At 40.8% G+C, this 24,250-nt stretch overlaps 1 protein-coding gene and 1 long non-coding RNA gene across 14 annotated transcripts in view; one reads left to right on the forward strand and one right to left on the reverse strand.

Moving 5' to 3' along the window:
* The window catches only part of GNB1 (G protein subunit beta 1), a 35,051-nt gene extending 16,473 nt beyond the window's left edge, over positions 1-18,578 (reverse strand). For 6 of the 11 annotated variants that reach the window (XM_032131713.1, XM_032131725.1, XM_032131724.1 and 3 more), the window contains exon 1: positions 18,146-18,459. The gene's annotated coding sequence lies outside the window, so the exon portion shown is untranslated. Of the gene's footprint in view, positions 1-1,312; positions 1,455-9,093; positions 9,199-17,500; positions 17,728-18,145; positions 18,460-18,556 lie in introns of those variants that run through there. The other 5 variants (XM_032131715.1, XM_032131716.1, XM_032131718.1 and 2 more) reach the window with 5 other exon arrangements.
* Positions 17,783-23,838, forward strand: LOC116454756. 3 transcript variants are annotated; one of them, XR_004244192.1, is made up of 4 exons: positions 18,619-19,111; positions 19,676-19,771; positions 21,383-21,422; positions 22,556-23,838. It is a non-coding gene; the product is annotated as an uncharacterized LOC116454756 (long non-coding RNA). The 3 variants fall into 3 exon arrangements; XR_004244191.1 differs by lacking the exons at positions 18,619-19,111; positions 22,556-23,838 and adding an exon at positions 17,783-17,842 and having other exon boundaries at positions 21,383-22,549; XR_004244190.1 differs by lacking the exon at positions 22,556-23,838 and having other exon boundaries at positions 21,383-22,549.
* The last annotated feature ends 412 nt before the right edge of the window (positions 23,839-24,250 follow it).

Genomic DNA, 24,250 nt, shown 5'->3' on the forward strand with positions numbered 1-24,250 from the left:
GTAATTATCAGAAAGAGCACCAATTTCTCAACAAATCTAACAGAAATTAAACTACTATCAAAGTGCAGACTATTTCTGTTAGCTAACTTGAACAGCTGGCCTGCCTTCATGAAGGAAATGGGCACAGTTTTAGTAACAGTAACACAACCGAAAGACGGGGCTTCTCTCAAGGAGCTCATTCTGACATTCTTCTCCCAAGAAAACTCCTGCAATCTGAGGTCAGTTCTCCTGCCCTACTGATAGAGAAGTCCATGCTATTAGAGAATTTAGGATTAGAATAAAATATAGTCTCACTCACTCATACAATTTTCACTGTACTACAAAGTGTCCCCCCCCCCCCAAACCAGCATTTTCAACGCACTGGAATTATTTCTGCTCGATCCTGTTCCTGAGGTACATTTGCCTTCTAAGCACAGTTAAATATCATGATATCTATTTTATCAGAAGAAGTTACATAAACCTCCTACTAACGAGCTCAAGTGAGAGCACACCGCTCTTCTTGAAGAGTTACAACTTTAAAGCACTAATGATATTAAAAAGTACAAAAAGAATTGACACATTAAATAACTCACACACTCGCATTCTGGACTGCACTCTTTAACAAACTGGCTTTGCAGCAAGGGGAAAAATATAATACATTTTGGAACAGTTTCTTCCCCTGGCAGCACAAAGCAATATTTTTGTTCACCCCAAGATCTGAAACACCAACAATCACTTCTACATCCCGAACATCTGGATCTAGCTCTGTCACACACCAAGATAAGGGCTGGGGGGTGATGCCAGGGGACACCTGAGGGTTCAAAGCCGCTGCATCAGGACAGGGGAGATGATTCTGAGCACAAAGCAAGAAGGTACTGAAGCAAAATGACCTTACATCAGAAAGCCAGCCTAAAACTCCACACACTTTCAACTAAAATCTCACACATAATGCGTGTTTCTGATTTTACAGTTCACTACTAGCTGGAGAATTTACAAACCACTTCAGTGTCTGGTATGGAGGTTAAGCTACTTAGGATATGGATCATCCTCACCCAAGCTCATTTATAGATGAACAGTTTAATACTGTGATTATGAAACCATCACAGTGTAAGTAGTTTTGTTTGTTACTGCCAGAACAACACACTTTGGGACACAGAACAGTAACTCACACTTAAGAGGCCGAACTCCACCCCCTCAGACACAAATACGTGACATGACCATTTAAAGTTCTGAAAATACAGCAACTCCAGTCAACTTTCAGAAGTCTTGACAGGAAAAAAATTTGCCCCCACTACAGAGATAATGAAATCTAATGAAATTCTGAAAGAATTACCTGAAATGTAAACAAGTAAATTTATGCTGGCACACTAACAGCACACAGAATACAGAACAGCAAAGGCCAAAGCACACACCATTATTGTCCTGTGCTGCACCCTCATTAATGCAGGAGAGGTGTTGCAGATTTCATATGCCTTCTGCAAAAAAGAAAAACAAAAACAAAACAAAAAAAAAGCCACTTTAACCAGCCTGCAAGAAGAGGAAGGAAGCATAACAGCAAACTTTTCCACAAAAGTTGAGCTTGTTTTAAGTTTTCACTTGAGGATGCTGAAAGCACCCTGCGATGCTCACAGAACGCAGTCCTGGCAACGAAGATATTTTCAATTCTACCTTTAAGATGGAGCTCATTTAAGGACAAAAGTAGACAAGCTACTCATGAAAAAAAGATCTGCATTGCCACAAGCTTCCATTTTTAGCTAAAATGTAGCCTGGTAAAAGCAACATGAAAATTAGAGGCCAGTTCATTCTGTGCACCGCAGCACTGGCTCAGCAAAGAGTTCTTGTAAGGAGCTCCACACACTGCCCTGACAGCCCTGCTGAGCCCAGAGCTGCAGGTCCTTGACACCAAAAACTGGGGTTTCAAAAACAGGAGAGAACAAAAAGTTCCACAGAACACTTGGAGCATGGTTCAAGTGGTTAAACCACCACACCGAAGCACCTGGAGGTGAGCCAGCCCCACACATGGTTGGTGTTCCCGGTGTCCCCACATGCCCACAGCCTCCTGCTCCAAGAGAGGAACCAGCACAGCCATTTGGACTAAAAAAAGAGTAAAGTAACTCCAGAAGTCAAAAGCTTCGTCATTTCTGGGTAAAGCTTCCCTATGACAAGTACTCACAGACTGCTGCCAGCCCAATATCCCTTTTTCTTTACAGATACTGAAATAGTTATTCTGAGCTGACAACCCAGCCTAAAAATTAATCTCGACTCCAGCATATTCCAGATACAAGTCTCCATATGAAGAAGACACTTCTGCAAAAGACACCACAACTTTTTTCATGAGGCTGGGGAAAGCAGGGAAGAAAAGGAAGAAAGAGGACTTGTAAGAGTACGGCAAGCATTTTGAATTATTTTATAGTAGGAAATCTGAACAACTCTCCAAAATGAAGCAACTTCCTAAGCAGATTAAACACACTCACTGTACCCTCTCCAAAGCCATTACCCACATAAACACGTTTTTCTCTTGACCTACAGATTCAATGAGAGACTTAAACCCCAAATATTCTGGATATTAATTCCAGCCTTCTCAAGACTGCTTCACACACACATTGACTCGATGCCAAGGCTAGTATCTGAATCGCTGCAAAAGCATTCTAGTCCTTAAAACACACCAGCAATTCATGCACAACCTGATGTGGGGCCAGGCATCAGACAACTGAGGATCTGGCTCAAACCCTGCGATGAGGTTTGCCCAGGCTTCCCAACAGTTGTCCCTGCTGTAAGAACACAGAGAAGCTGAGAGATGTGTTCAGTGGGGGGGTGTAATCGATGTGTGCAGTCTTCTGTACACACGTATTTTAGTGGCTTTATCAACACAGTTTAACCTGGATCTCAACCAACACTAGTAAAAACTGGTTTTCATGACCATTACACCACTTGAATCTTAAAAATGTCTTGCATAACACATCCTCCTGCGAGAGTGGCACATAGGGTTGTTTTATTCAAGGCACTCAAAAATAACTTCACTGGAGGGAAAAAAACCCCAAACGAACAACAAAAAACCTCAAACCATCCAAAAACCTACTAGCAAACCTCAGTATTACTATTAAGATAAACCAGCAATTTCAAGTGAAGTTACTTTGCTGCTCTGCACCCCTGTGAAAAGCACCCCTGAGCCAGCAGGGATGGCTGGATGGAGGCAGGCAGTTCCTAATTTAGCCTGCAGATGCTCCTGTTCAGGTACCCAACATCATCACCACTGTAATATATCACTCACAAGGCAGAGATAACGTCTGTGCAACCAGCAACTGCAAGTTAGTTTATTAAAATCATTTCTTATAGTCTACATAGCTGATTATTATCACAGAACAGTATCTAGATGCCCAAGTGATTACACCATCTTGCCGAATCACTGCCAACATCATGAAATGCCAATGTGCCACCAGACAACAGTAATTGTAAGTTTCAAATTTAAAGTTTCAAGATTATTCTGTACACAAAAAACTCCCAAATAAACCCTATCCTCGGTTTAATGACTCGATCCTAATTATCAACATTAAGAGCTCTAGCAGACAGCTGGCAGCTTGATGGATGTTTTGGGCATGTGCCCCTCCAAGAGTTAATTCCGGCTCAGACTTTCCCTGGGGAGTGCACACCTGGAGTCCAGAAAGCCAAGTCTTTGCTGTCACCTCCTCCAAGGGCAGCTTTGAAGTACAACCTAGAGAAGTATAAAATAATAATTACAAATTCATAAATCTAAATACGCTGGAGTGAAAGGATACAACTCTTCCTTTATTTGAAGTCTCCTTTCTGGGAACCATCTGCCACGTCTGTAATTTCCAAGCACACAAACTCTGAAAAGCAAGCAATACCTTACTAACAGGTTTGCCAAAGAGCTCACCCTGGTAGGGACAACAGGAGATTGTACAACTCCTTCGAAAACTTCCTGAAAGCACTTGTGTCGTGCAAGGCCAGCACAGCTGAATGTTTCTGTGGGAGGTATTGGCTGCTTCTTGTGCTGAAGAATTGCCAAGTTCCCAGCTGAAGCAGTCGCTGTGCTCAGTAGACATTTTTCCATATATTAGTGGGAAGTACACACAAAACAAGCATCAGGTCGATCAGTGTTAATGCTCATCTTGCAGCAGCCACATTGGCTGGCTAGAGAGCTCACAAATTTCCATTTTCAATATAGTGTGCGAGTAAAATGATAATTACACAAGCTAAAAATAGCTGCAACTTAACAACCTGATTTCACAAATGCTCCACTATTACCTATAGCTCAATATGGAGCAACAGGTCCCACTTCTAGGGTCACTGATGTTGAGAGTTTTAGAGATTTTGTGTGTTTTGTTTCAAGTAGAAGAACTCTAGAAATGTTTTCCTCCTGAAGAAACTTGTGCACTTTTTCTACTCTGCTCAATGGACCTACAAGAGTACATCTGGAATAAAAAAAGTTCTCCTTGCTGCACAGAACACAGGAAAATTGTTGGCTAAAGAATGAAGGTCAGTTCTAGGGTCCTTCCAAGTTCTGGCCACATTCCTTCATCCTGTAACCTCATTCACACTAAACTGCACATACAACAGGAAAAAGCAGGCACAACAGACCTACACAGAACAGCCTCTAATCAGCCAATGTCGCCTTCCACCAAACCGCCTTCAGTGAAGCGGTGAGGCAATTCACAAGTGCCTCACTGCTTCAATCTGGCACTTCAGAATCCAAAACCCCCACAAAAGTAACAAACACCCCAGACCAAACCCATCCACCATAAACAGCTGCTACTATTCAGAAAAAGAAAAAAATAAAATTGGGCTTTTAATTCAGAAAATTCAGGGAAGAAACAAAATATTAACAAATCTGGAAACCTTGAAAGACCTTGCAAAACCCAAATTCAGCAAGGCGCTTTCACATTCGAAGTCCCAAATTGGAGCTACTGTCTCAGAGGAACAGTGCGTTTTTGTCTCCTCCAAAACTGCTACAGAATATGAATAATTCACCATAAAAGTTAAACTTCAATGTTCAAATTCCTCAATATGCCAGAGGTTGTTACCACACAGTAACACAACACAACACCTACTGAAAGTCACCAAAATGCTAATCATGCATAATCCATCAGCTCTTGCTTGCATGCCTAGATTTTCCAAAGAGTCATCCCTCCCTCTGTTTAACAAGTACTTGAAAATAAACCTTTTGGATAGTTTACCACTTTCTCAAAATAGCAGCCTAACAAGCAGACAACAATGCTAAGATCATGGCAGGACACATGACTGCAATAAACACCTCTGATGTGAAGTGGTCCATGTCTCCTTGTGCCACCAACACTGCACAAACTCCAGCTGTCTTCATGGAAGACAGAATCCCATGTTGGCAAAACACTCACATTTCCTGATGCTAATCCCATGACCTACATTTAAAAAAAGAATCATACTGATGCAATATTTAAGCATAAAAATCTGGACTGTAACAGGTCACTTCATTAATCCTTTCTAAATGCATCTGGAAGCCATGTGCATTATTAAAAAAAAAATCATCTTAATATTCTAGGTACAGCAGAGAATTTCTGTAAAAAAGGGAAAGAACTGATATTACAAGTTTAACAGATGCCTAAAGCCAAATGCTTAAAATAACATTTTTTAAAAAGAAGGGTCTTAAGAGATCTTTGAAGTAGTTCACGAATATTAATAACTCTTGGTACTTTAGTGCCCGAGCCCAAAGATTTCCTAACTACATCTCTTCTTTTCTGTCTTCCTCTCAGAGGAATTCCCATTTAAGAGCATTTTTACACTTCCTCATAAGAAGCATGTATGGAAAGGTAACTTATTTTAAGAACAAAAATCACTGGTATTTAGTGTAAGTTTTCAACAAACTTGTATTTATTAAATCACAATAAGCCAATATTCTAGGTTTTATTCAAATTTGTCTCTATGCAGATAGTCATTCTGAACAGCAACACATTTATACATAACCTCATCAATTTTATCCAACTAGCCAGTGATGTTTTTGGCAGTCTTCCTTCCTGATCTTACACTTTAAAAAGAATGTAAAAAACACCCCAAAACAACCAGAGTAAGCACTAAACACTTAGGATCTGCTTGTGCATATATTTCGAGCCACATTTATCAAAAAAAAAGTCACTGAAAATTGTCACTTTCCTAAAGTAACCCCTTATCCAAACCCAAGCAATTTTTCTGTCCCATACTACTAGACATCTCCCTTCAGACTGACAAACAAAACACAGGCAGCACTGAAGGAGAATATATTACTATTAATTAACCAACAGAGAAATGACTAAGCATTTATTACTAGATGCTTCCATCTGCAGAGCCTTACAGTAACAGAATTGTTGTTTCTTACTTCAACTGTCATTTTTCATTGCTTCTTTCAACCCTTTTATCATGAACCTCTAGTTTTTACTGGTATTTTCACTTCATCTGCAAACCCACAAGAATCTGTGTCTACCTAAGCAGGGCAGAGCACACGCGCCACAGGAATATTGCAGTCTTGCTTCAATAATTAATAATTAAAGTAAGACTGCAACATTCCTGTGATATTACCAAGTAATGCCACCGTTATCAGGATATTATCTTTTCAGAAAATGTGTGATGTCTCATGTCTATCAGCTGAATCTATAGGTTTGGGGCAGCTCACAATCCAAGCCATACAGACAACATTTTCTCCTAGAAGCCAGAAATGGAAGCACACAGCTGTAGGTGCAGTTCACAGTGTCCCAGTGTGACAATCAGTGACAGAATCATTACACAGCAAATGAAAACACTTTACACACCTAAATACATACAGTTGTTTCTTTTTAGTAGAAGTCAACATTTAAACCATGTTTATTCAGGTATCAAAACAAGTTTTTAATCCACAATTTAAAACATGCTCTTACTAAATTGCAATCCTATTAAGAAATGTAATTCTTGAGAATTCCCATTAAGTATCCAAATACTGTCTTTTAAAAGTCACTTCTGGGTAAGCCAATTTTCAAGTAGCCTTCAGTTCATTTTCTGTGATTTAAAAATGCTCAGGAAGTCCTCACAAGGACTGATGTATTTCTCCATCAGGATGATGTTCTGCTCAAGCTCTCCCCAAATATTTCCCAGTAGGTGCTGAGAGGAGCCCAGCATGTGACTGGATCACACTGCACTGAATTCACAGGCAAATAAATGAATGGGGAGATGCAAAACCTGGCAGAGGCACCTCCTGTTACCAAAATCCTGAAGATTACAATGAAATCCATCAAGTGGATCAGCTGCCCTGTCAGGGATTAAAGTGTAAGAGAACAAGTAGGTTCCAAAAGCCTGGATGGGATTTCTCTCAGCTCTGCTTGCCGACACATCTGTCTTGGAATGATGTTCACCTTGTTAAAAATCGTGTTCAGATATTACCATCACAGTGACATCAGCAGGTACATTAAGATCTTCACTACAATATTTATTACATTAGAGGAGGAAATGGGCTATGTGATCACTTATTTACAAGACAAAAAAACCCAGAAACAAAAATAGCAGAATTGACATGAAAAATACTAATTAAAAAAAAAAAAAAGAAATCAGTAACACTCTGTGCCTGCATAAGCACAGAAAATCAGCAGAAATCCCCATTATTGTATTTTGTATTTCCATAAATTTTAGCTCCACTATTTTATCAACTGGTGCTGAATCATCCATTTCGTTCTACATATGCCAGCTAATAAAGAGTCAACTGACTCAAAGGAGAATCAGCTGCTTCCTGTCTACACCCTTTTAAAAAATACAACCAACTTCCAGAAAGCTACACTTAGCAACGCTACTTTTTACATCCTTAAAAGTAAAGCCATTAAAAACCAAGGATGAATAACCAATCAAATTGGGGTATCTCTACTCTTGATCTAAGGGAGACATTTACACATCTAAAGTGATCTTTTATGGAGAACTTTGCTTCTGAAAAGCATTTCCCTCTTCTGAGCATGCAGGCACAGGCTGAGAACCTCACATGCTGCCATATCTCACTGCACCAAGGCCCTCAGAACACTAATGAGAAACACACTGTGTTTCCAGGAGCAGCAAGATAGTCCATATTCTATCAAATCTCAATTGTGCTTCCCCACACAGATCAAAAGTTCCACCCAAAATGCCTTTCACTGTCAGGATCAAACCCTGAGAGAGCGCTTCAGAAACAGGGATTCTTCTTTCTGCTCTGCCTTGGAACGACTCAGAGAAAGCAAGCAAGCTTTTACTGTATTAAGCTTTTATAAAGTAAAAATAATAAGAAGGAAAAATCCAACTGAAGCAACAAAAGTAACCCCCATCTTAGAGTCAGGCTGGACGTGAGTTGATAACTACCTTCTCACCACAGCTGCTGTCACATCTGCCCCAACAAAAATAGGGGAGTTAAGACATTGGAACAAACCATCTGCTCCTTTGTGCCTCTGCTACACAGAGTGTACAAAGCCTCAGAGATCAGCTAAAAGCAAAATATTCATTCTTTACAACTGTGTAAAAGATCTTTATCCAAGCCCCAGATAAAAAACAGAATACATTTAATTCACTGAAATAAGAATTCAGTATTCAAACAGCACACTGATCTTCAGTAAGAGATTAACAGAACACTGTTAGAATAAGTTTAGCTACACCATGAAAAACAGCTGCTTTCCAGCACCAGTCTGAAGATAAGTAGTATTTCAATGGACTTTAAAATCAACAAAATATATTATATGCATATAGCAGATAAAAGATACTCAGTAGAGATTAAAATATGGCATGATTTCTCTAATCTTTTCACCCAAAACAGACTGAGCAATACTTTGTTCTCTAGCCCCAGAATCAACATACCCCATCTTTAATCAATGTGCAAGCAGCTCCATTAGTTTTGATAGCAATGATTTATGCCCTGAGTAGCTCATTGACTTCTCCCAATTGCTGTATTTTGATGTGTACTGTTTGTACAAAATAAGGTACGGAAGAACAAGAAAAGCAAGGCTGAGCCTGAAAAGTCGAGCAACGCAGGAGCCCTTGAATCCATCAGACTGAGAAGTGGTGTTTGGGAACAGACAAGGCAACAACGCTCAGTGCTGATATGAGAGTACAGCCCAGGGCCAGTATCACAGCAGAAAGCACAAAGGTACAGCAGGAAATACTCACTTTCACCCTTGGACATTCCTCTTCCCATAGGATCTGCATTAACCCTCTGAAAACTTCTGGCATTAATCTTTAAGTATCAGTTGCATTCCTGGAGATAGTATCCATCTTGTTAGGTGATCAAAATATAGAGGAATCCACGATAAATAGAAAAAAAATAAAGTAACACCAGGGAATTAACTGAGAAAGACAAAACTGAAAACATCAGAAGACAATCCCACCTATTCTATGGAAAAAAATACCTCCGAAGTGGTGCCAAACCAACAGCCAAGAAAGTTGTTTGAGCCCTGGAGCTCCTGAGGTTCTGCCCTGATCCCAAGAGCCTCAGCACAGCCCCTCTGGATAAGCACCAGCACAGGGTGCTTGCTTGGAGCTGCTAAGTGCTCCCACCGGGTAACCGCTCTGCCCAGACCTTCCAGCCCCAGAGGCAAGATCTGCACAAGCTCCCTCCACCCTTCATCAGCTGTGAGTGTCTCAGTAGGATAAACCACAGCACCTCCTGAAGTGCTGAACTTCAGTACCTCCTGAAATGCTGAAATTTCATCTACTGTCCACAGTTAGAAGAAAGGAAGAATCTAAGTCAAACCAATTTGACCTCACTGTCCAGAGTGTCTATGATATTTGAGTTTCCACACACAAAATCCCACCTCCCCAGCACCTCAGGCACCTATTGAAGACCCCACTACTTTGTCAAGATTTAAATTTGTTAAATGGTTCCTGTTCAGTCTTATTTTCTTTGAGTACTACACAGCATTTTCAGCAGGGAACTTGCACAGTAAGTTTTCAGGCGCTGGCCAGATAATATCTGACAGCTGCAGCGAAATCCAGGACTTGGTAACCTGCAGCACAATTAAACTGCCATCAGCATCAAGCAGCCCGTTCCTGATCTTTGTACAGACACCACCTTTGTTACACAGACAGCAGCCTATCTTCAGAGTTCTGCCACTTCACAGAGAACATGCAACAGGAATATCAAACATATGCTCCAACAAAGACAGCTCCTTAATTAGTACAGTATCAGCTTATTTCAAGCACCAAAGGTTTCAGCAGACTATCACATCTACTTTGTTTTTCTAGACAAACAGAGAAAATTACCACACCAACCTCCCAACACATTTGTTAGGCTATCTGAAAAACAACAAAAAAAAAAAACAACCCAAAGTTTTGGGAACCAAAATGATAAAATGCAAGAGGACTATAAACAGATTTCTTCTCAGCATCTTGAAGCAGGCGTAGGCCTGCTCTGTTTAGCTCTGTTACATCATTTACTGGAAACAAAACGTAGTAAGTTTTGTATCATGCAGCTATAAACTCGAGTATTTTAGATACTGAAACCTAAGTTTACTTTTTTATTTTGAGATTCAAGCATTGTTACATTCAAAACATACCTTGAACCATTTGGTGTTAGCCAAGATGTATCAGCTCAAATATTATTTAAATAAACACAACAGAACTTCACACATATGACTAAACCAGACTTTCTGCACTGGGTTTCACCACAAAGATCTTACTAGAAAATATCAGTATTGCACACATATCAAACTAAGAAGTAAGTTCAGGGATTTCTGATCAGTGCTGTCGACAGAGTGAACATTTCTGCCTGGCCTTACAAATTTCACTACTGATGATAACCAAGCATTAACTTTTAAGATCTCTGCATCGACAAAAAAAGGCACATTTATACCATCTTCTGTATGGTTTTACCTTGGAGCTTTGACCCACCTCCTATCCCTCATTTGTTTTGGTAAATCCCTCAAATACCTATAAAAAACTCCAAACAGTTGGACTGAATACAAAGTGGTTTGTGTGATTCCAGAGATTCAATTTCTCCAATTCCAGGAAAAAGCCTTATTTCCCACAGATTACAGAAGGGCAGCAACACCCCGAGCTTGCAAGGCACATCTGGACAGATACAAACAGGACATGTGATCTCCAACAACATCTGTAAGCTCAACATCCTGCACAGTCGCCCTCAGGAAAAGAAATCTGGGAAAATATCCCATGTTAGCACAGATGTGCCAGTGAGAAAGTCCTTACAGTAAGGAACACCCCATTAATACTGGGCATGAGTATTTCTGTTTCCATGGAAGTTAAACTCCACTTTGAAGCACACAATTAAAAATTCTTCTGTCAGATCAGGGCTGGAAATTTCAACATTTCACAAAAATAAAACAAAACCCACTCAGCTTGTCACATAACTTCGTGGTTTTGCAAGTAATTTTAGATAACCTCTATTTATTGACAGATTTTAGTACATCCTGAAATGGCAGGATAAACAGAAAGCACATGTGCCTGAGAAGACTTTTAAGATGGTTCCCTAAATCTAATCCAAGCCAGGCAAAAAAGCCAGAAATGCAGTAAGAAAATCGAGATGCACAGAATGAACAGCTCACCTGTAACAGTTACACAGAAACTCTTTTTCTTTAAGAAAGAAAATAACTGGCATCAGCTGCTGTAATTAAGGTTACTGTAACAGAAGACAAAACAAGGCAGGAAGACAAGGCATCACCTTCCTGTCAGCGAAGGCCAACACCCACAGCTGTCTTTTTCAAAGTCATACAGAAAGCCTTGAAATTTCTTATTTATTCCCTCATCCCCAACACAGTTTGATTTTGCAATGAGGGTGAGCCAAATCAGCACTGATATCTGAACTGATAAAATATTCCCGAAACCTATTTTGATACACAGCATGCAGGAGTTTAGATGGAGTTGGATGGAGCTCTGAGTTTCCAGAGAGAAGTATTTTGGTTTTACTTTTTTTTTTCCCTTTGCTGGGGGAAAAAAAGAACAAGCTTAAAATAGTGACAAAAATCTATACATAGCTTTGAATATAGGACCACGTTACATAAAGCTACAAAAAATTATCTAATCTATCTAATTACAGATAATTAATATTTTCTTTTTTTGGGGAGTGCTGGCAGGCATTACTGCAGTTTTCGAGAAGACATCAAAAATATTCTCATCTGAAAAAAACATGATAAACATAACTGGCATGAAATTGTAGGCAAACCTTCTTCTGATCAAGGTAGGAATGCACAGAAAAAATATTAAACTGTCCACAATTGAATTAATCCTTACAACATCTAGAATGTATTTCTCTTCTAAACACAGAACCTTTAGAAATTGCAGATGACAAGCTGATATTCTACCTCATCAAATGAATATACTTATTTTTAATGAAGCAGTTTCAGACAGACTACTTACAGAAATGAATTACATTTCACATTAAAATGGCAACTAGATTTTTAACCAGCCTCTTTCCCTTCACTGTGTTATCTGCTACTAATTTTTCCCTCATCAAGTTCTAAACACCACCTATGAAAAGGATTCCAAGATTTAGCCTATCTTTACCACCTTCAATTACAGAGCTACCTTACCGCCTGTCTCCTTTAAGCTCCCTCAGATCACCTTCCTCAGGTCTTCAGCCTCATTTTCACTTATCCATTATTAGGATTCCAAAATAAGACACAGCACAAGATGATCAAATTTTAACCCTTCAGTCCCACCAAATACAGAAATAACTGTAGGTCTTCCCTTCATGACAAAAATACCTTATTTTCAACAATTCTTAATTACTGTAGAATATCTGACACAGGGAACATATTCATTAACCCCAATCCAGGTCCCCTAAACATCTGCAACACCTTCTGAAGTATTCCTATTTTAAACCTGCTGGAGTGATTTGTATTGGATTTTATCAAGACTTAAATCCAGCAATATCTCAACATTTGCTTTTTAACTGCTTTCTCAAGCCCTTATTCCTGTGTCCTGTCACACTCCCCTCCACCCCCAAATATCAATAACCAGGTCAATGTGTAACATCTGGATGTATCCTTATTTTCTGCCACTTTAGGCCAGTGCTGAAAATCCTGGAGAGAATTAAGAAGTTATTATTTCCAAGGCTCCTTACAAATTACACTTCCATAATGTCCCCAAAGAAGTATTTTTTTTGGCTAACACATAGAAAAATTCCCATGTAGGCATCTAATTCCAGCACCCCCACTAAAACTGAGCGTAAGATATACATAGCAAGCAACACCACATCTTGGCTGCTTCCAGATGGCATCCATGAATATTGTCATTACTCCCTAGCTGGGTTCAAGACAGAAAATTCCTGCATTTCTAAGAATATACCGGGCAAGGCAAACATCACCCCCTGTAACCAGTACACTCAAGCCCTCCAGACAGGCAGAAATATTCCATTATATTCCAAGAGACTAATAAATCACAACACATTCTGCACCTCTCTAATAAATGCAACGGACAAGTATTTCATACAAATGAATACTCTTACAAGATGTTAATTACAAAGAACTCATTTTAGAAGGTCAGCTGTTAAAGAAAGAGGCCAAGAAGACGTGATTTTTATGTTCATAAAATTATTTTTAAGTGTGCCTTTGTATTCCAAGGCTAACCATCTCCTTTCTCTCTACTCGGAAATCCTCTACTACTTCAATAAAAATGCAATATTCTGCCTCAAAACCTATCTTGGAGTGTCCATATTTTTGTACTAGGAAGCCTTCCACAGCAATTTATGTTGATTATTTTGGCATCTAAAGTAAAGGTACTGCTCATAGCCAGCTCAAAGCTTTTAAAAACCTCTTAATGTTCTGCTCAACTACCAGTTGGCTCAAGTATCTATGGATTCTGCATACATTTCTGTTTGGTGAAAAACAAATCCACACTCACAAAATCCCCAGCACACTGGACACCCTGTGAAGAAATAATAAATTGAGACACTATGTTAAATAGAAACATAGGGGCTTGGGGGTATTTTTGTTTTTTATCATGACCTTGACTAATACTAGTTCCAACTTTATCAGTGGGGAGAAAAAAAACATTTTGAATGGAGTATGTATTCTTTTCATTTTCAGTCTGCACTTGAAGCAACCAAGAGACTCCCTTCAAAAAATGTCCACTTTATCTTCAGTCACATGCTTAAGAAACATTTCATTAATGCAAGCAAGCTGCTTTCAAGGTTATACTTTTTTGCCACATAACCAGGGAAATCCTTTTAAAAAAAAAAAAAAAAAAAAAAAAAAAAAGTCCCCATCTAAAATTCTGGCATGACCACAGGCATTAGAGACTCCAAAGACAACTCACCTAAGTGTAATCCAACCACTGGAATGCCCAATTTCCCATTTCAGCTTGCTCGTAACAAAGCAGCGCTAAATGCCATTCCTGAGATAATACAGTGTGCCATATGGCTAAAACTGGATATTAAAATTGAGAATATCAATTACCAATCCACTAATGCTGAGAGGCAAAATCCATGGACGGTAAGAATTTAATCCAATTCAGTGCCTAGAACATGAGCTGAGCCCTATGTAGGGGAGACAAATCTACCACTGGTTTCACAGAATGCAAACAACTCCAATTTTTTATTGCAGTAACTATAAAACCAGCTGAACCTAACACTTGCTTAACATCCCTAACCACAGCTCCAGGCCTGGTAGGAATCTACAAAAACAACAAAAGTTTCAGATGAATTGGCATCTGGTTTCACAGGGATTGAGAAATCATAACTAAGTTACTATTTAAGAAGAAACAGTTTAGTTGTTTTCCACATGACCAAATCGAAGCCTCCAAAGCACCAGGAAGTTACACAGTGCAGCCAACATCTTGCTTAACTTCAGGAAAAGGCATCCTACAAACACAATATCTACTTCTACGATAATTAAAGGGCCTTGAAATTGCATTAGTTGAAGGATTTTCTTATTCTAAGTAAACTCGTTTCATGGTTCAAGTTTTAAAATTTTTAATAGCTGTGGAGTGTTTTCTTCTGGGATGATATAAAGAATAATGCTACACAAAATTCTATACACTCCCTCATTATACAGAACTTCATTGATTACTTACACAAGAATTCTCATTAAGTCCAAATACAGCATCTCCAAATTTCCATGAGGGATGGAGGTGATTTAAAAAACTGTTCTGCTAAGATTTCCTGTGGAATTTTAATTTACCATGTTGTCAAAGATTTCATGCTAGGATGCCTGCTACATACTGACTTAGCAGCTGCAAGGACTCAACAAGGATAAATGTAATTTATCTTACCCAAAACAGAATCTCACTTCACTCTGCTCCTTTCTGATCCCATACTAAAAAGCCAAAGTAGTAGTAACAAAAAAATTGCACAAGTAATTTCAGGTTTAACAGGACATTAACATCAAATGGAACTAACAGCTTATTGGACAGTATTCTTAATTTTAAAAAAATGTTCTTGAAACACCAAAGGAGTAAAATGCACTCAGCTAATTTCAGCTTTTTTTTAATTAAAAAAACCACCAGCACCAGAAGCCTCAACTGAAAATCAGCTCTGCTGCTTCCCAGCTTCCTTCTGAATGAGCTACAGCTGGGTTACTACAATAAACTAACAAACAACTGATTATATATTAAGTCATAGATAAACATTACTAAAATGTTTGATATTATCAAAGGTTTGGAGGTCATTTGAATACAGGAGACATAACAAGCATTTCTTATTTTTCTTGCTGGGAAGTGTATTGTTTTAAGCCTAAGTCCAGTATATCAAATATTAACCAAGCTATTTTATTTAGGCTACCAAAGTAAAGGAGCTTGGCATTATAGTGAAATATCACAAAAGTTACAAATCAAAAGTCCATTTTTCTTAAAAGGTACTAAAAACACACATAAAAGGCTTTAAAAATTTGTAATGTCATTTTGAAACAGACTACTTCTCAGACACGGAGCTGCTTTAACATTCCCCAAGCCTTTCTTATTCCCACCCATTAAAAGAACAGTTATCTAGAGGATGGCAGTAATTCTGGGTCAGCAGCAGTCTTAAAAATTGTGAGTGTTCTGAAGCAGACAGGAGACTCTTTTGTGCCACAGAAAGACACCTGTCTGCACAGGCTCTGATCTGATGATTACCTGGCCAGCACAGACCCACGGCCCAGCAGTCTTTGTATACCTGTGCTCTACAATTAAAAACTGTTTTTTAGCAACAGGCTTAATAAAAGCCAGGAACATTTTGGTGGTGTTAAGCAGGCACTGCAAGGTAAAAACGAAAATTGTGTCACTCCTTTATTCAGTTAAGAGCCTATGTGAACATTTCAATAAAACTATTTACTCCTCCCACCTAGTTCCTATCTGGAGGAGCTCACAAAAATTAAGAAAAAAACCCCACAGATTTCTCGCAGCAATCTTCCAAATGTTCCTCCTACCCCCACCCCAGAACAGAAGAAAGCAAAGAGAACGAGAAAGTAAATCTAAAACACAATTACGAAATAAGATCTAGTTTGGCAAAGCTGGGGTGAGGAGGAGTTGAAAAATGAGAGCTGCCTTGCTGCAAACGCCATCTTGTTGCAGCTACTGGGCCCAGGCACAGAGAGATCCATTCATTCACAGCAAAAAGAAAATCAAACACACACCCTGGCTAATCTGCAGCCACCAAAACAACTACACTATTATCACCCCTTCTCCTTCTCCTCTCCTCAAGCACACAAGGGAGAGAAATAAACTCTGATCTACCACATTTAGGACGGATTTAGGTATTAACATATCATCTTCGTTTCCTCACACGTATTTCACATAGACATCGACAGCATTTTGTCTCGATTCACATCCTTGTGTCCAGATCAGCTTAAATATGGGATAAATCTCTCACGATTAGGTGCAGACATCCTACAGCAGCAAAATGTTTAATTTTTCAGTCTTAAATCACCTCTCCAAGTTGAGCCAACTATTCTCAAAAGCTGTTTCAATAATCACTTAAGCCCTACATTTACAGTCCTTTCCTCCTATTTCCTCCCGTGGAGACAATACATAATAACGTGGCAGTCGGCACATCCTAGAAAGGATGCCTGGTTTAAAACGAGTCCCAGCCATGACTTTGTTAGAGAATAATGAAATATCACATTCGTTAAAATTTCAGTTCATCTTCAGGAATGATAAATTGACATCTTACGACAACCTCTATATCACTCTGATTTTCTTCTGGACAAGATTTTTTTCTTAACAAAACGCCTCATCTCTTTCATATTTACATGCACGGCTTTACACATCTTCATTCCCTACAAAGCTGTTAAAAATCCTACACGTCCAATACCCCTTGCATGGATTTAAAAAAAAAAGAAAAAAAAAAAGCTGAAAGCCTTTCGATAAAAAGCTAGGAATTGAAGTAATATTTTAAACAGCATTTCCAAGGAGAAAACTCCATCTTTCTATTGTAGCAAACACCCTCCATGATCTTCGTTATCGCTGCTACGGGCACACAAAAATATGCAGCACCATAATACATGGGGGAACTAATATGCGGTTTGAATCCATCCTCGGTTCCGGTTTTAACGAGAACAAAACCTTCCCTACCCCTCCCTCGCCCAGCACACCCAGCATGAGCCCCATCTGCGAGCCCTTGGCTGGCTGGGGGTGCTGGAAGCAGCCTTACCCTGTTTGTCTCACCCCCGGCTCCTCTTAATCAGTTTTCCACCATTACAGCAGACACACCATTGCTTCTTTTTCCCCTTGAATCTCTCTCCAAATATTCCCTCTGCCGGCTGGATCGCTCGGGAAACTCGCCTTTTGTGGCTTAAGACAAGACCCCAAAACCGTCTAGCAGAGACCACTACAGCGTAATTACAATTAAAAATGGAACCCCGCAAGATCCGAGGTCTCCTCCCTTTTCGCCTGGAAGCCTTCGAGAGGGAATCAGTCCCACCCCCACCTTTTTCCCCTCCTCCTCCAGCTACAAACACACTTCTTTTTTAGGGGAAGCTGGAGCCCCGAGGAGGTGGGAAGCGCGGGGGAGGGGGGCTATTTCCAACCCCGCCATACCGAGGGTCGCCGAGAACGGGGGCGATGAGGAGGCGGCGGCCCGGGGGGCCCCCGGTGCGGCGGCGGAAGGGGAGGACAGGGGAGGAAAGGAGAGGGAAAGGAGAAGTGCGGCAGGAGGAGGAAGCGCGGGGGAGGGGAAGGAGCGGGGCTGAGGGGGAGCCGAGGGAAGATGGCCCCGGGGTGGGGCCGGCCGGGCTTCGGCGGGCGGGAAACGCGTTCTGAAGGACCCCTGCCCTCCCCGCACCCCTCACACGGTTACCTGCCCTCCCGGCCGCTGCTCATGAACCGGGCCGGTCCGTCCGCCGCCCGCGGTCCTGCCCGCGTCCCGCCGGCCTGGGGAGGGAAGGGGGGCGGAGGAGGAGGAGGAGGCGGCGGAGGAGGAGCGGGGGAGCCGCCCGCGCTGCGCCCGGCGGGTCCCGGGGAAGGCGGCAGAGCCGAGCGGGAAGGAGGGATCCGCGGGGGAGGGGGTGTCGCTGGGTCTCGACTCCTCCTCAGCCCGCTCAGCTCCCCGCAGCCATCGGGCAGCGGCAGCCTGGGCGCGGCGAACCTCCCTCCTTCACCTCCTCCCTCCGCCCCGCCCGTGCTGCCCGCCCGGGAAACCCCGGCTCGGCTCCCGCCCCGCCCCGGCCCGCCGACCCGCGCGGTCCCGCCGCTCCCCGCCGACCCTCACCGGAGGCTCCACCGCCCCGCCCTGGCCCCGCACAGCCCCGGCCGCCGCGAGCCTCACCGGAGGCTCCGCCGCCTCCACCGGGCACCCGCCCAGCGCGGCCGGGAGGGAGGGCGGGCGGTGCGCGCTCCCGGGAGCCTCGCGGTGCGCGCTCTCGCGCGCGGGCAACGCCCTTCGGCCCCTTACGCTGGCGGCGGCCGCGCGCTTACCTCCTCCCGCCCGCGCTCCCGCGCGCTCCCTCCCCTCAGCGAACAAAGGGCGAGGGCGGGCGGTGTACGGGGGGGTCGCGGTCGCCTCGCCGGTCCTGCAGGCCAAAAACAAGTCTGAAAGAGCCGGATGGGAACAGAAAGACACGGAACTGAACCCACAAATGGTGTTTAAGCTCAGGGCTGGGAGAGGCAGAGCCCCCTCACCATGTCAAATGAGAGCGCTCCGGGCTGCGGAGTGTGAAAGGGCGGGAGAGAGGCCACAGGCCTTAAAATGCTGCTCACAAGAGGCTGGCAAGCAATAAATACCTTCATATCATCGTGTGAGGAGAGACTGCGGGAGCTGGGCCTGGTTAGTCTGGGAAGGGAAGGCTGAGGAGGGATCTCATTAATGAATAAAAATATCTCCCAGGGGTGACAGAGGATGGTGGCAGACTCGTCAGCGGTGCCCAGCGACAGGACGAGGAGAAATGACTGTAAACTAAACCAGAAGTTCCGCCTCAACATGAGGAAGAGCTTTTTTCCATGAGGGTGGCAGGGAGCAGCTGCTCTGGGAGGCCGTGGAGTCTCCCTTTCTGGAGACATTCCAAACCCACCTCGACACGTTCCTGCTTCATCTGCTCCCGGTGACCCTGCCTTGGCCAGGGTGATCTCCAGAGGGCCCTTCCAACCCTAAAAAAATCTGTGATTCTGTGATCTTTCCCTCAGGAACTTTACAAGTAGCAATTCTGTAGCTTAGAACTTCTATTTTCCCAGCTTTGCTTATAAAGGTACTTACACAGCCAAAGTTTCCAGAGCGTTCTTTTCATATTCTCCTCACAGCATTCATCACTGCTCTGGAAGGGTTTGCATGAAAGAGAAAGTAGGGGAAAAAAACCAAAAAAGAAGCATAAAAATTGCGATTTCTGTCTTGCAGGCGGGACCTCAGGCAAACCAGGCAGGAGAGATGTTACCAAAATGGAATCATTTCACACCAGAACTCGCATACTGAAACCCTAATTAATATTGAAAAGTAAGTAGGGATACAGTATTGCATCACTTTTCCTCCTGTCACTGGTCTAAATCTGTGGGGTTTTCCCAGTATATGTTTATACCTTGTTGAAAGGTGAGATTACTTGGTAACCAAAATAGGTTTATAGGAAAAAGTGAAACAACCCACAGCATTATAGCCAATTTTCAATTCAAACCTATCCAGCTCGAATACACTGTAATAAAATAAACAAAACCCCCCACAAAGCACAACAAAAAACAACCAAAAAAAAAGGTTAAAGAGGCCAATATTTTTTCTGCAAACTCTTCCCCCGGTAGATTCTTGCTTCTCTGGAATTTAAACCAAAGTGTTCCTTCTGTCATGCTTTCTGAAGGGAGGTGTGGTTACCTTTAATTAGAAAGAGAAAGAGCAGGTTTGCCAATTAAACTGTAGGAAAGTGGGTTGGCTATTATTCAGGTTGTCTGTTATGAAAAGCTATTAGATCCTCGTGTGGTTAAGCCTTTGCTTTATAATAATCAAATGTTTGTTTTAAAATAACCTTTATGATGCACTAAAGCTTCAATTCATCACCCTGAGATTTACAAATAACGAAATAAGAAATTTACTGAAATTAGAATAAATTATTCTTGAATTGCTGTCCCAAATTGCTAATATTCTTTCCAATAACCATGGGGAAATTTCTGTTCCACCCCTGAAATGTGGACAGGAATTATCCTATTAAAATCTCTGGAACCACATTGTATGCATGTGGGGATTTCAGTGTTCTTGAGGCTAGAGATTCATCCAGCATCCCCATCTGGAAAATACTGATTAAATCTAAGTGCTTAAGGAGCACCACAACTTTTACTAGATATTTGCAAAGTTGCCTACAGATTTCAAAAGCAGTTACACACAATATTTTAGTCATTAAATCTCAGGGAGATTTATAGTAGGCAAATTGCATGATTTTTAAAAATTATTTAAATATTTTTTAGTTAGAGATTGCTTTTAGTCTTAGCAGAGATTAAAATATCCTTTTGGGAATACACCATTTGTGTGGAAAAGAATGACCATTTACCACATCAGGCAAAAAAAAGGTACTCTCCATAAAGGATTTTAAAAAAAAAAAAAAGAAGAAGAAGAAGAAGAAAAATCCTTGTTTTACAAAGAAAAATTTCTCAATTTTACAAGATTTTGTGGAAAATTTTCAGCTAGCACTGGATCATACAGCAAAAAATCTGTGTAATGAACAAAAATAACGTTCTGAGATTGATAGCAAATAGTAAATCACATTTTGCTTCTTTGAGAAAATAGCTGCATTGAGATTTTGTTATTGGACTAGAACAATTGTAGTGTGAATTAATTATATCATAAATTACATAATTACAAGTGTTATCATTATGAACTAATGCATGCCTTTTTCCCATTGCACGTTCTTATCATACAGATACTGCTTTTCTTCCTTATATTTCTCTTACATTCTTTTACCAATTCTAATAACTAAACATGCTTTGTTTGGGTTGGTTTTTTTTTTTTTAAATAAAATACACATTCAGATCTTATCCTCTCCTAGGAATCTCTAATTTTTTTCTTGCATTCTAATTTTTATGCATTCACTGTTTCATGAGAGCTAAAGGGAATTTCTCTCCCCAGGTCTTGTGCTCTGCCACGTCTTCAAATCCATGGAATTTGGGTAAGGAATCTGGATCAGTCAGGAGTGTTTATAGCACATTTACACACAGCTAATGCTTTCAGCACACCTAAAAATACAACTGTTGCAATAGTTCCTGTTTCTGATCCTGTGATTTAATTATATCTTATTCTCCAGTGAGAAATTTGATTGATGTACAGTTCCACTGCTATTATGGGGAGGGATCCTGAGGATTGGAAATGGTTGTTTACAGAGGGGAGGTTGTTCCAGGTGGGGTGGGTTTGGTTGTAAATCTCACTGGACAAATCAGTTTTGCTGCATTTTAAAACCTGTCAGAAGAATCCCACCTTGCTGTGTGCAACAGGGTGGTTTATTCTGCTGTCCCGTGCTGGAAGCTACTGCACAGGCATTACCTTTATTTTTAAAATTTCTTTTTCATTTTTAATCTTAATTTTTTTTGTATGGGCACACAGATCCATAAACTGCCCTAGTTTTTAGTGTTCAGTGGATGAGTGTGCAAATCACCAGAAATAAGTGGATTTATTAGATATAAGTTTATCTGTTTCTACACGCTGCAAAAATATTGTTTGTAACTAAACTAACTAGCTGAAAATACCTGTAAATACCTGAAGAACTGGTATAGATAATTAATAAAACCAATTTTTATGGTTTTTTGTTAGTCCACCTTGAAGTTACAGTTTTCCTCTTGGGTTAGAGCCACAGAAAACCTCTCTGTAAAAAGGTTGCTCCATAGTTCTCCATTGCAAAACTTCTTGCACCTTTTTCTCAATCAGCTGACATTAACCCCTTCGTAGGGAACATCCTGAGTTAGATGAAACTTCGGGCAGTTTCACTTCATAAAGTAATTAATTTTTGCATACCGCTAACATTGTTATAATCAAAATTTACATATTGGTATTTGAGTGAAAATATTGCACAGTTTTTAAGGTAAATCAAGATGCTCCTGGTCTCTGTAAGAATAACTGTCACCAAACAGGTATAATTTATGCTTTCTGAAAAAGGGTGAAAAATCGGCACTTCTCAAGATTCCATAGCTCCTCGGATGGTATAAGAATACTGCTGAAATAATAAATAATTATGGTTTGCCTCCTTTCTTTGTAACCTCAGATAAGTGTTTTAAATAGACTGACTCAAAACTCCACCTCATATTCCAGAATCACACTGGCACCATTTCCCATTCCATAACATTTTGTCTGCCTTTGTGTCCTTTGATGGCTGTAAGAGTGCCTTCTGTGAACCCTGGAGAGAGCCAAGGAGACACTCACGTGATTTTGGATTAGTTTGAAGTTCTCCAATTGGTCCCTAAAGCAAAGCAGAACTCTCATTTCTCCTGACATTGCACCAAAATTAAAGGAAGCTTATACAATGTCTAAACTTCAGCTATGCTTCAATCCTGAGTCTATTCAGAACTCTTTTTTTTTTACTATTGTTTTATTTTTTTAAACCTTATTCAGAGCTGTTCCAAGCTGCTGTTATTTGTCACTTCTTTAACAATTGGATGACAATCATCACTGCTACCTTCTGAGGAAGGACCCAGGTAGCAGAATATCAAGATCATTCATTAGAGAAAATAAATAAGTAAAAGAAAACTGAATATAAATCCTCAGTGGGGCCAGGCAGAGCAAAAAGTAGGAGTAGCTCAGTCTCCTTAGTTACATTCTGCATTCTCACAGTTTCTTTCAGTTTCCCTATTATTATGGAACAAAAGAGTTATTTTAAACGACTTCTGAGAACATCACATAAAATTAGCAGAACTGTGTTAGTCTGCAGAGAATATAATTGACAAGGTTCTAAGGTAAGGGGAACTGGTTCTGAGAGTTGAATTCATGTCAATTAGGGAAGTCCATACACCTGAGTTTTAAACTGATACAATGGTGGAAGATGATCCCGAACTCCTTTCTTATGGTGAGGGTCAGGATGGGTTATCTGTGAAATGGGTTCAAGGACAGTTAATTCAGAACCTTTGGGAGACTTTGCAAGTCACTTCAAAATCCTTTGGAAAAATCCATTGCCGTGTAAGTGAAGCAGCACGGTTGTGAGGGCCCACAGCTGTCCTGGGTGTGTTCCTGGGAATGTTATATATATGTTATATATAATCATGTCTGTATATGACTGTCTTTGAAGAGCTCGTCCTCAACAGAGGCACAATAAGCTACACTGGAACAGGACACACTGGGCTACATGTCCTAAAACGCATTATCTCTAGTCCTGTTTTCTCACGAATTCCAGTCTTGTTTTCTCACAAATTCTAGTCTTGTTTTCTCACCAATTCTGGCTGGAGGTGCTTTTATTTCCAGGGAAAAACCTTGCTCCTATTGCCTTGTGACCCATTTTAAAAAATCAATGTCACAGGTATCTCTGACTTCAACGATAATACAAATTTATTCCTAGTTCCTATGTTTAGCAGAACTTGAAGCATTTTCCAAAGCAAAAAAAACAACAACATAGGAATCTGCAGCAGAATGATGTAAAATTATTTAGCCACCAACACCCAGCAGTTTATAGAAAGAAGGGAGATGAAATATTGGGGTTGCTTGAACCTGGATCTACTGTTCCTCACAGTCAACACATGATTTTATACTGTGATACAATCCTACAGTGTGATACAGAGTTTTGTAATCTATGTGGGTACTTGTTCAACAAAATACAGAACTCCTCTGCTGGGAGTAAGCTCTGTTCTGAACTCTTCTGTTTTTTCATCTTCCAACCTTGAAACAGGTGTCTCAAGGTTGGTGTGAGCATGCTTATGCACTTAACAAACACCAATTCTCCCATTTTTTTTTTATTCTATTTGTATAAATCCATCTTGAGAAAACCAGAAGAATAGCTTTGAGTGCTTTTTCCCTACA

Source organism: Corvus moneduloides, chromosome 22, assembly GCF_009650955.1.
Source record: "Corvus moneduloides isolate bCorMon1 chromosome 22, bCorMon1.pri, whole genome shotgun sequence".
In the NCBI taxonomy this organism is placed as follows: Eukaryota; Metazoa; Chordata; class Aves; order Passeriformes; family Corvidae; genus Corvus; species Corvus moneduloides.